We start from the raw sequence: 11,829 nt of genomic DNA on the forward strand, positions 1-11,829 counted from the left end.
GACGAGTGATCAGTTCGTCACAAGGCCTCTACCTAAACACAGAACAACATAAGCATAGAATAAATATATACAGATACCAAACATCCATGCCTTGTGTGGGATTCGAACCCACGATCTCGGATTCCAAGCGAGCGAAGACAATACATGCCGTGGACCGTTCGGCTATCGTGACCGGCAATGTCACTAGTACTAATATGGAAATAATGATAACAATAAATATTGAAGGACAATATAAATTGAAGTCGATGTTAGTATTATAAAGTTAATGCAATACATCACTTTCTTCAGTAATTAAAAATTTCACTATATATAAAAATTCAACTTCGTACAATTTATTCTTTATATCTGTGAAACATATTATTTTATTTCGACATAAAAACTATGATCCAAAAGCTGAAACCAAGCGCAACAAGGAAAAGATATACTCTTAAAACGAAATTACATTATTAGAAAAATTGTGAATCGCCATGAAATACAGGTAATTGCAAGGCGCAGACAGAAGAATAACAAAAGGAAACGATGTCTAAATAGCTAAACCCGATGCAGCTAATTTTAATCTGTGAACCATGAATCATTTTCAATTTGAGCGTTAACTTTACTCTGTGTATATATGTGTAAGGGTGGGCCATGGTAATGTGGCCCTGGCACGGCGACCATCACTGATCTATTGTGCTTTAACAATGTGTAACCCCAATGCATCTCAATTATGAAAATGAATTGAACTGAAAATAATATTAGCATACAAAGATCTGCTACGAGTCTAGAGAACTTCCTTCGGGGAACTTCATGAAACATTTTGAATATTCAGATCAGTTTCAAAACTGCAGTTTGCTGAACTTCACTGTTCAATGGTTATTGCCATTGCTTCGTACTAGGGACGTCCCGGGTTGAATTCTCGATTCGGAGACCAGGTGTCCTGACTGTGGTTTCTCGATAATTCACAGTCTTGCAAACCCGGCATACGCAATTATCTTCCGTTGCCAAGTTATTGCCGTTAAGTACACTGTAGGGAACAAGAGTCTGAAATCTACGGGCTGCATGACGTTACGATAATTGATTAAAGACAATTTAATTAATTCTTTGAAGAACGAAATGACGTTTAAAAATTCAGTTCTCATCTCACAGGAAACAAACTCAAAGTTGTCCCTGTACTTAATTAATTAAGAACCACGTTATGAAGACACATGGGGGAGCTAGGATACAGCTCCAGCATTCTTTACCTCGTCACTAGATACAGGTTAGTGATCAGCTTCACTCCCCAGCTGCTTTACTTCCAGGGAAAGAGCCACCCCGTACCCACTGGAGGGCAGGTTGGGTGGACCTCAGAGCCAGTGCGGACGCCGTGGAAAAGAGAACAGCTCCTTGCTCTTGCCCGGAACCGAATCTTGGCCATCCGGCCCGTAGACCATCGCTAAACCGAACCAGTTATTCCGAAAGGCAACCGGTTTAATGCTTAATAAGGAGATAAAAGCGCTGATCACAGTCGCCGCGCCTGTCTAAAGCATGAACCGTCTTCGCCCGCTTGAACACTGTGATCGTGGATTCAAATCCCACTCGACGAATGTATGTCTGTGTGCGTTTACTCTGTGTTTGTGTTGTTCTATATGTAGGTAGCGGCCTTGCGACGGGCTGGTCCCCCGTCCAAGGAGTCCTTCCGACTGTGCGCACACGTAGATTAAGAAACCGAAAAAATGGCCAAGACCCACAAGGGCTGTAGAGCGATAGATAAATAGAAGAGAAAACAATTGCTCTTTATCGTACGAATCATACGAAATACTTCGCCGAAAAAACACTGATCACAGGTGCGTATATTGATTTATTTTGACTGACTTCAGTTGTGGAGAGAATCAGATATGCTCTTTCTAATGGATTCACTTGAATACGTGTCTCCCCATTCTTCCATCTGCGGACGGAGAGAGATTCAAGATCCGAAACCTAATTTCATTTCTGAATACTAGACAAGGGCAAAGTTCAGAAACCAGATTATCTAAATCATATATACTCGTACAGTGCGCGGGAAAATGTTGAGTTCTTTTATATTAAAGCAGATGAACTGTAATAACCGATAAGGATTAAGACGTTAAAAAACCGTGTCACATATTCACCGCCACTCGGCCTTGCGGCCCTGCTGAACAAATATGTATGCAAGGCTATTGATAAGGCGGATAATAGGGAAGTTAGATGGCCTTCGGCGCCTGCTGCCTGATTGAGTGAGAAGAGGCCTTGTTACGTAAGCACTATAGCGGTTCTACGTAGCTATGTACTCCTATACAGCGACACTCAGTTGCTAGCACGGCCGGTTCATTGCTCGACGGTGTTTGCTGTTGGATCGCTGGTACTGCGAGCGACATTGTCACGTGAGTAGCCGCTACAGTGTTCTTATTTCGGGAGAGGTGACTGCTCCCCCAGTATTGTAACCATGCCAAGCAATTCGGAATCTCAATGGCATTTATGGTTATGGTGATAATAATTCTGACTATGATTACGAAACTATAGCAATTATTGTCTCATTTATCAATTCAACTAATCCATTAGAGTGTTTGACAATACCTGTGACCTGTAACAGACAAGCGCTTTAAATACACAATAAATACAAAACAAATAAAACAAATAAATATAGAATATAACAAATGAGCTAGGATTATGGAAAGGAAAGGCAATTCTCTAGAGAAACAGCATTTATAGTATTAAAAGCATGAGAAATTATTCTTTTGCTGATTTTGTACACCTGGCTAAAACACTTATTTTTTTCATTATGCTTAAAGCGAAAATAGAATAATTCCTTATTAATTTACGTGGTATAATAATAATGGTGATACAAATAGGAGCTGCATAATTTTCAGTATTTAAAAAAGTCATTACCGTAATCATATCAAGAAGGATGAGATGGGCAGGCCATGTAGCATCCATAGGAATGATAAATGCGCTACAGTTATTGTCCGAGAAGCTGAATGGAAGAGGGAACTTCGGAGAAATAGAAGTAGATGGAAGAATACTGTTACTGTGGACCTCAAATTACTGGCGGATGAGGACGTAAGATTAGAATTACTGAGTGTGGACAGAGGACAGCGGGGGACTTTTGTGAGTGAAGCCCTGAATCTTCGATTCTTATGAAACTGGACGATATCTTGGCTGTTCCTTTGTTCGCTCCTCAGGAAGGATTTTGCTGTCTACAGTTTGTTTGTCACATAATAATAATAACTCTGCTGATGCAAAATTCGACATTCTTGCTTCATGAGATATCGCACAAAGACAAACCTTAATATTATCCGCCCATCAACTTCTTGGTCCTCAAGCATAAACTCCTTTCTATGAGAGGTTTCTCCACCAAAATTCTGTGTGAACTTAACTGTGTCAACCATATCAACTCTCCGAGTTAAATTTCAAGCCCATCGGAACTCTCCAGATTGTATTGCGCTTAAAATATAAAGTGACGTAAATAAGTGAGAATAGGACCAGTTTATTCACTGCATTTCCGTCAGACGTAAACGTTTTACTTGATTTACAAAGAAAAACAGAAATAATGTAGCGTCAAATAATCACATTGTACTTTTAAATATTATAACATAATTTTACCACATGACTGTGATATAGTAGTCAATCACGTATAACACTTGCTCTTTTGATCAAGACAAAAAGTTATTTTTAGCATTGCTATTAAAGTTTTCTATGGGGGCACGCGGTTGCGTAGTTGGTTGAGGCACTATGCTACAAGCCGGAAGGTCGCGGGTTCAAGTCCCGATGAGGTCATTGGATTTTTTTCAATTGACCTAATCCTTCCAGCCGCACTATGTCCCTGGGGTCGACTCAGCCTCTAACAGAAAGAGTACCAGGAATTAATTAAATAATTTTCCTGGGGAGTAAAGCGCGGCCGGCGCGTAAGGCTGACAAACTTACCGCCATCTTTGAGCCGATTGTCTAGATAATGTGGGACCCTCAGCGTCTCACAACCCTATGGTCCTTCACGGCCTGTTACAGTGATAGCTTTACTTTACTTTATTAAAGTTTTCTACCTTACGTTACACGAGGTCATTCAAAATCTCTATTCATACAGATAGAACCACGTTTTGGGTTACTTAAAGATGCACACTATGCGAGAGGCGGCCTTATATTGAGGCATTGTTTATAATGAAATTCTATAACAATTTTACCACTTGCCCCTGGCTTTCAGAAACTGTTGGTAGCGCAGTTCTACTCAGAAACATCAAGGACTTTAGTACCTTGAATACGACTTTATATTTCACGTAATAGAAGCTCTTCTGTTAGTTGTGCCTCAGCCGGAAATGAAGGCTGTTAAAACGCCAGCACGATTAACAATAAGTCTTTCGGTTAATTTAGTTAATCGGTTGTCACCGTATTTTGTTACACTCGGTGTTAGTATGCAATTATGCTTGTGTTGCATTTAATATGAAGTAGAATGCTTTTTACTTACGTATTTGTCCTACTTCTCTGTCTTGTTTTCTTTTACTTTCTGTTTGGTTGTACGAAGACTGTGATTCCTGCAGCTGCTGAGTAAGCACGTAAAAGAGAATGTAATTAAACTGAATACTGGTCGTTGTCATTGCATTACACAGATTATCTTAATGAAACAGAATTTTTATAAACCAATATGAGTACAGTTTACTTCTCGTAATTGTCGAAGTAATGTGTATGTTTAATATCAAACGGATATAGTAAGAAGAATAATGTGACATGACGCCTGAAAGCGGAAAGTGCACCGTCACAGAAGCACAACAAAAACGTCTGTCGCTACACAACAGTTAAGTAAACATTGTTTCCGCTGCAACGAATTACCGTGGCAACGTATACGCAGAATTACAGAGGAAATGTAAGACGTGGTATTCTTTCTGTGGTCCGTACCAGGTCATGAAAGGACACGTAATTGATTCGCAAGGACGAGAGTCTTGTGTGGAAGCAGGGTTGAATATATTTAACGTAGCCTTGCGAGTCGTAGGAGGCGACGAAATGGGAAGTCTCGAATCTGAGACAGTAAAATACAGTAAAATATTCAAGAATCCCACGGGACTCGGACCCGAGAATGACTACGCTGGCGAGGGCCAGCAGTAATTGTAAACGATAGACCCATCCTCTCGTCAGAGAGAGCGTTCCACATCACCAAACCCGCAAATATCTGACATTTATAAAATTTCGTCGTAAGCCCCAGATGGGTGCTTTATTCTAAGACAGACTGGCCGACTGTCCGTCGGTCGTAACAAAGACTAGACTCGACTCGCAGGAACGAAGGCTCAAACTTGGCGGCTGTCAAGAATGCTGCCGTTCAAGCGACAAGACCTCTGTTGTAGCAGGAGCTACTAATGACAGAACATGATCTGCTGTACAGAACCTGGACTGACAGAGGCCTTGTATATGTTGTATATACATACATTTAATATAATGTAAAATATAAACTGTACATACTGACAACAGACTTATTACCGCTGACTGTGACTCTGGCAAACGACAGACCAGTCCTCTCGTCAGAGGGAGCTCCCCACATCAACAAACTTGTTAACTGTCTGACAGTAATAAAGAACTGGTCTTAAGCCCCAGATACTCGTAGATGCTTTATTCCGTCGGCAGTAACATAAGTTTACTTCGTCGGGGAGAATGAGACGTAGCTGAGAAGCCGCGAGTCGTATACCCGTTTTCTGTGCGGTCGGCACCATGCAACAATAGAGGAGCTATGTATTCTGTGAGTGGCCTGTGCCGAGAGGATATAAGAGAACACGGGGATGGAAATTGACTTCACTTGAGTTCCGAAGTTCCAAGGGAACAGCAGTGTAGTTGGAGACTAATTAGAAGTAGACATGTGAAGACTTAACGTTTGATTAAAAGACTTTATTTATATGTAACATTTGGAGTGTGTAATTCAGAGAGACTGTTATAGTTCCTCTGTTGCCAGTGTAACAGTGACTTATAAAACGTGGAAATAGCGATAGCGCTATAATTACGTGTAATTACTGGTGGTATGTACAGTATAAGGAGTAAATAAACCCGTTCATCCAATCCCTAACCCGCGTTATTAGACACTAATACACGCGACAATATTATTTTGGGTTAGAATTAGGCCGTGAACGGAGAAGTTCATGGAAGTAGGCCTAGGCCCACTGGGGCTGTAATCTCACTTACTTACTTACTCATGGAGCTGAGCCCTTCTGGAGGAGCCGCCAATTCTGCAGCTACTCAAGAATTTCCCAGCATTTTATGGAACCTGAAGATTCATTACCGTGTTCACAAGAGCCCTCCACTAGTCCCTATCCTGAACCAGATCTATCCAATCCATACCATCCCATCCTATCCCTCTAAGATCCATTCTAATATTGTCCACCCACCTACGCCTTGGTCTTCCCTGTGGTCTCTTTCCTTTTTGCTTTCCCACCAATATCCTATACGCATTCCTCGTCTCCCCCATTCGTGCTACATGACCTGCCCACCTGATCACTGGGGCTGTAATGCCAAGGAAAAAAAAGTCAGGCCTAGGTCGCGAATATTTATGCTTTTCCTTAGGGTTATCGCAAATCATCCTCCTTATTGCAAAAATCATACAATGTGTAAAGTGTATCGTATTTTGCTCTTGTATGCAGAAAATTGGCGGTTTGTGCGAATAGCGAAACGTTATTCCTAGGAGAGAGCGAATGAGAGAAATAAGAGAGTATACGTGAGAGAAGAAAAATGACAACCGGTATGCAAACACAAAGCGGTTATGGGAGCGCTGACTACAGAAACCTGTTGGATGACATTGGCATATACCCTGCTCATGTTGCCTGGCAGAAGCGGCGATTTGCATTTAAATGTGTTTAAAACAATGACGTAAATGTGAAATAGGATACAATGAAAATTTATAAATTCTGTTACTATCATTTTAATTTTGTAGTTTGTTGGGTTATTTATGTTGCTGTATTGAGTGCTGTGGTTATTTGGTGTCTAATCACATAAAGTGGATGTTTAAAGCGCTGGTAAGCATGCACATTTCAGTGGATGTGATTAACTGTCAGGCGGGTTTTGTAGAACGTACCTAAATATGCATATAAAAGGATTAATTGGGTTCGATTGATTAATTATACAAAAAAAAAGCAATATTCATTTTTAAAGTTAAATCTGGAATTTTCATTTATAATTCAGCGAAATACTTTATTAGGATCGATGTTTAATGGGACTCGCTTTTCTTCAGTTACGGACTGACCTAGTGCTCTCTTTGGCCGAATGTTATCTTCTGATATCGTATGTGAACACAGTGAAATATTTAATTTACGTTTAGGTGTACCGTACATATATATTTTATGACTTAATTTACAACCTATAGTAATTTTTTACTAAATTCTGATACATGTAAAGTAATATACAGGATGAGTCCTAATATAAGCATCGTGTTCAATACAGGAAATCAGACCGTTGCAAGAGGGATATCTGTCAACACAAACACTCGCTTGGAAACCGGGATCGTGGCTTCGAATCCCACTCAGGGCATGGATGTTTAGTTTGTGTGTGTGTCTTTCTGTGTTTGTGTACAGGTAGAGGCCTTGCGACGAGCTGATGACTCGCCCAAGGAGTCCTACCGAATGTGTAAGATCAAGAAAAGCCGAAGTGAACGGAGAAATTCATGGAGGTAGGCCTAGGCCCACTGGTGCTGTAGTGCCAAGGTAAAAAAAATACACTTGGGACACAGAGACATAGATAAATTGATAATATTAAAGTGGATTTTTAGGAAGTAGAATGGATTGGTGGATATTGACTGGATTCATCTGGCTCAGAATAGGGGCAGTAGCGATATATTTTGAACACGGTAGTGAATGACATGTTTCCAAAATAAGTGGAGTTTTCATGCCTAGCTGAGAGATAATTAGTGACTCGAGAAGAACTCTGCTCTACTTATGGCTAGTTAAGCCAGTTGGTTGCTGGACCAAGCTTCTGAGTAGAGTGATGTCGATATAGCGGGAAAGCATCTGCTACATGTTACGTAAGACACAGGATTACTTTGTGCGTTTATTTTGTTCCATTTTTGTATATAAATTTTTATAATTTATTAAACGATGCTGGATTACCAGAATTGGTACAGACATTTTAAACACTGAAGATGTCTTATTTTTATTATTTTTAGACTGAATAATACCGTCTGCGTTTTAGAGAAAAACTTCACTTTTTCACTCTGCCCTACGTGCTTGACGTCACCACAATTCTAATATAACTCACAGGGCCGGAGAATCAATAGTCGGAATGCACTGAGGTTTAGTTCTTAGGCAAATGACTATTCATGCCTTTCTTTGCAACGTTTCCTTACGCTGTCGATTTGTGTAGCAATTGCTCTTATATATTCTATTTAATTAGATGGGTTATACTGCAGAAACCAACATTGCAGACTTATAGGGGCCTGTATTCAACTCTTCAGCTCTGTCCACCGCCAGGAAAATAATGAGTTTTGTTTCTGCTCCTGCATACGAATGAGTTGTTAACAGATCCAGTATCGGCAAGGCAAATGTAGCAAATGTCGCACGGGGAACTGATACCTCGAAATATTTTACCGTGCTTTATTGTATTTTGCTAAGAAGTTACAGACCGAACCTCCTTCCAAGGGATCCTACCAGATGCCTAAGGCCTTCACTGGTAGATTAATGAGTAGCACGGTCCTTCAGATGCAGAATGTTTACATGACCCGGCCACTACTGGTCATTATTAGAAGGCATAGCTACCACAGCCCTTGCCGGAACACACAGATGGACATGCGGCCAGCTACACAAGATATTCTAAGTACTGGCAGGAGAAAATTAGGGCCGTATTTACATTCACATAATTAGATAATAAGATTTTTAATTAAATTCAAAAGGGTACTGTATAACCATTTTTAACGATACAACTTAATGTAAAATATTTTACTCTACTCTCGATTTCTAATGATAGAAATCCCTTTATGACAAATTATTTTTTACCAAACATGCAAAGTACTTCTACATAGTTTTGGCTATGTCTTCTGTTGGTGAGCAGTAATGGTCGAAATACATAAAGGTAAACTATTATATTGCCGGTCACGGTAGCCGAGCGGTTTAAGGCATGCACTGTCTTCGCTCGCTCGGAAGCCGGGATCGTGGGTTCGAATCCCACTCAGGGCATGGATGTTTGTGTGCGTTTTTCTGTGTTTGTCTACAGGTAGAGGCCTTGCGACGAGCTGATCACTCGCCCAAGGAGACCTACCGAATGTGTAAGATCTAGTAAACCGAAGTGAAACGGAGAGTTTCATGGAGGTAGGCCTAGGCCCAAATTGGGGCTGTAGCGCCAGAAGAAAAAACTATTATATTAAACCTTTTGTACTTGACTGATCTTGTTATTCATTCATCTAATAATACGATGGGGTACCCAAAAGAAACCGAACTAATTTTTTTGTGGGCAGAGCTTTTGTAGTACCGCGTTTTGCCTCTATGAGCGCATAGAGCTAACATTCCTGAGTCGATAAGCCGACTACCGCTGCTTCAGAAGGTAAGGACTAGTTTCGGCAGAGTTTATAGTGACAACTGTTTTGTGTGATCGTCGTTTTTGCAATGGCTGATTTTCGTGAACAGCGTGCGGCGGTGAAATTCTGCTTTTTGCTCGGGAAAAGTGGAACAGAAACTCTTGAAATGTTAAAAACGGCGTACAAGGACGATGCTATGGGGAAAACTCAAGTGTTTGAGTGGTTTTCCCGTTTCAAAAATGGTGAAATGTCAATTGATGACAAACCTCGTTCTGGTCGTCCTTCCATGGCCCGAACACATGAAAATGTTGAAAAAATTCGTGAAATCATCAAGGAAGATCGACAACGGACCATTGAAGAAATTGTGGAGCTNTTAGTATAAGTGGAGAGTACTTTGAAGGAGATTGAAGGTTTGTGCTTAAAATTTGAATAAATAAGTTTAAAAAAAATAAGTTCGGTTTCTTTTGGGTACCCGCTCGTAAGTGTAACGGACCGAGATGTCTCTTGTAAATTTAAAGTATCCATTGTATCGTTTGTAATTCTGCATAGGAACACAGCGGACTTCATAACCAACAGACACTGAAAATTGAAGCGCGTTTAACAAGTTTCACAGTTCATGGAGTTAATGGGCGTATTCAGCAACTGTCGATCTTAATATGGAATAATTCGGGATATACATTTATTTCAGACGTAAGAGTACATATATATTTAAATTGTGTATATTTTGTCAGCAGAAGCACACGAAACCCTCCTCAAATACAGATTCGATTATGAGGGTGAAGATAAAAGCAAAAAATTATTTGCCTACATTGGAAAATCCCATTACTCATGGTCCGCCGAGCTCGCTATACCAGCATATGGAAAGTATCAGTAGTGTTTCAAAAGCCAAAGATGGTTTAGCATTTGCTTATGTATTTGTATGTTCCCTTTTCTGATCAGCACACGTTACAGTGCAAATAATCCGCTCAAACATCATTCGCATTAGGTTCGTATATCGACGATTCACCGAAAGCGCTGTTTTCGAGAAATGTATCCCTCGGATGGAGGGATGTGTATTCTCGGAATAATACACACCCTTATCTCAGAAATGTTACACCATAGCACACTTCCTGAAAACCTGAATCCGACATGATCAGTTTCAAAGAAACTGCCAGAGACAGAGGAGAACATTTCTTTCTACATCTTGCAGTCGGACTAGTAAAACGATAAATATATTTGTTTTTTCGGAGAGTCACAGCTTTCAGATACGGCATTAATAATAATATGATCCTTTATTATGCAAGATGATAGGAAATTTAAAAGCAGAAATGGAGCCCTAAGCGGAACTCACAAAACGTATTTTTCTATTCCACAGACACCCAACATTTAACATATTTTACACTTATTATGTTAGCAAAAGTTTCCCCTCTGCTAGATGCGCTTCTGCTACTAATGTTGTTTATAGTGACCTTGACGTCTTTGGACCAAAAACTCTGTTGATGAAACATATTTTGTGCTGATTTATTTAAACTATTATTATTAAAAAAATTTATTAGTATTTTAATGCTGTTATTATTATTATTATTATTATTATTATTATCATCTGCGTGTGATTGGTCAGGAGTATATAGAGCTACTTCTGCTAATGATGCAGTTGCCAGCCTAAATGCTACTGTTCAAGCTGCCATGGAAGAGGCAATTCCTCGTTGCCCTACTCGCAAATCTAAATTCCCTTTCTGGTACTCTAGTTCCTTAAGGTACTACATTGGTAAGAAAAATTACTTTCACCGTCGCTTTAAAAAGAAACAAACTGATTACTATTATGACAAATTCATTTTCTATCGTAAGCTTGTTAAAAGCACTATCAAAACCGACAGGCTACGATGGCTGAAGTCAATAGACAACGACCTGAAATCACAACCTCAGCATCTCTGGAAATACGTGTCTTCTTTCAGGAAACATACTTTAGGTTGCATTCAGCTTCAAGTTGATGGTGTACACATAGATGAACCTACTGCAGTGGCTGATACCTTTGCCAAACATTTTCAGTCCCTCTATAATACCCATTGTCCTACAGACCTTCCCCCTCTTTCGCAACCTACTGAATTCCTATCTCTTGCACCTATTTCTGATGCGGATGTCTACAAGGCCATTAAGAGACTAAAACCCTCTAAATCTGTCGGACCGGATGATATCCCGGGGTTTGTCATAAAAGGCTGTTCGGCAATTTTTATTCCTGTACTTAGGCATATATTCAATTTGAGCCTGTCTCAGCAGCAATTCCCTGCTGCATGGAAGGAAGCGACTATTGTGCCTGTATTCAAAAGAGGCAATCCTGCTTGTGTGAGCAACTACAGACCCATTACCCTTCTTAACAACTTCTCTAAGCTCCTTGAATTCATTATTCA

General features: G+C 40.1%; 2 protein-coding genes across 11 annotated transcripts in view; one reads left to right on the plus strand and one right to left on the minus strand.

Annotated features, from left to right (window-relative positions):
- Positions 1 to 11,829, minus strand: part of LOC111871558 (cholecystokinin receptor type A) — a 578,235-nt gene that overhangs the window by 39,234 nt on the left and 527,172 nt on the right. The gene's annotated exons all lie outside the window — the stretch shown is intronic.
- LOC111871583 (luciferin sulfotransferase) overlaps positions 2,294 to 11,829 on the plus strand; it is an 82,315-nt gene continuing 72,779 nt past the window's right edge. The window contains exon 1 of the mRNA XM_023864793.2: positions 2,294 to 2,357. The gene's annotated coding sequence lies outside the window, so the exon portion shown is untranslated. The remainder of the gene's footprint in view (positions 2,358 to 11,829) is intronic.

Source organism: Cryptotermes secundus, unplaced genomic scaffold (genome assembly GCF_002891405.2).
Source record: "Cryptotermes secundus unplaced genomic scaffold, Csec_1.0 scaffold152, whole genome shotgun sequence".
NCBI lineage: Eukaryota > Metazoa > Arthropoda > Insecta > Blattodea > Kalotermitidae > Cryptotermes > Cryptotermes secundus.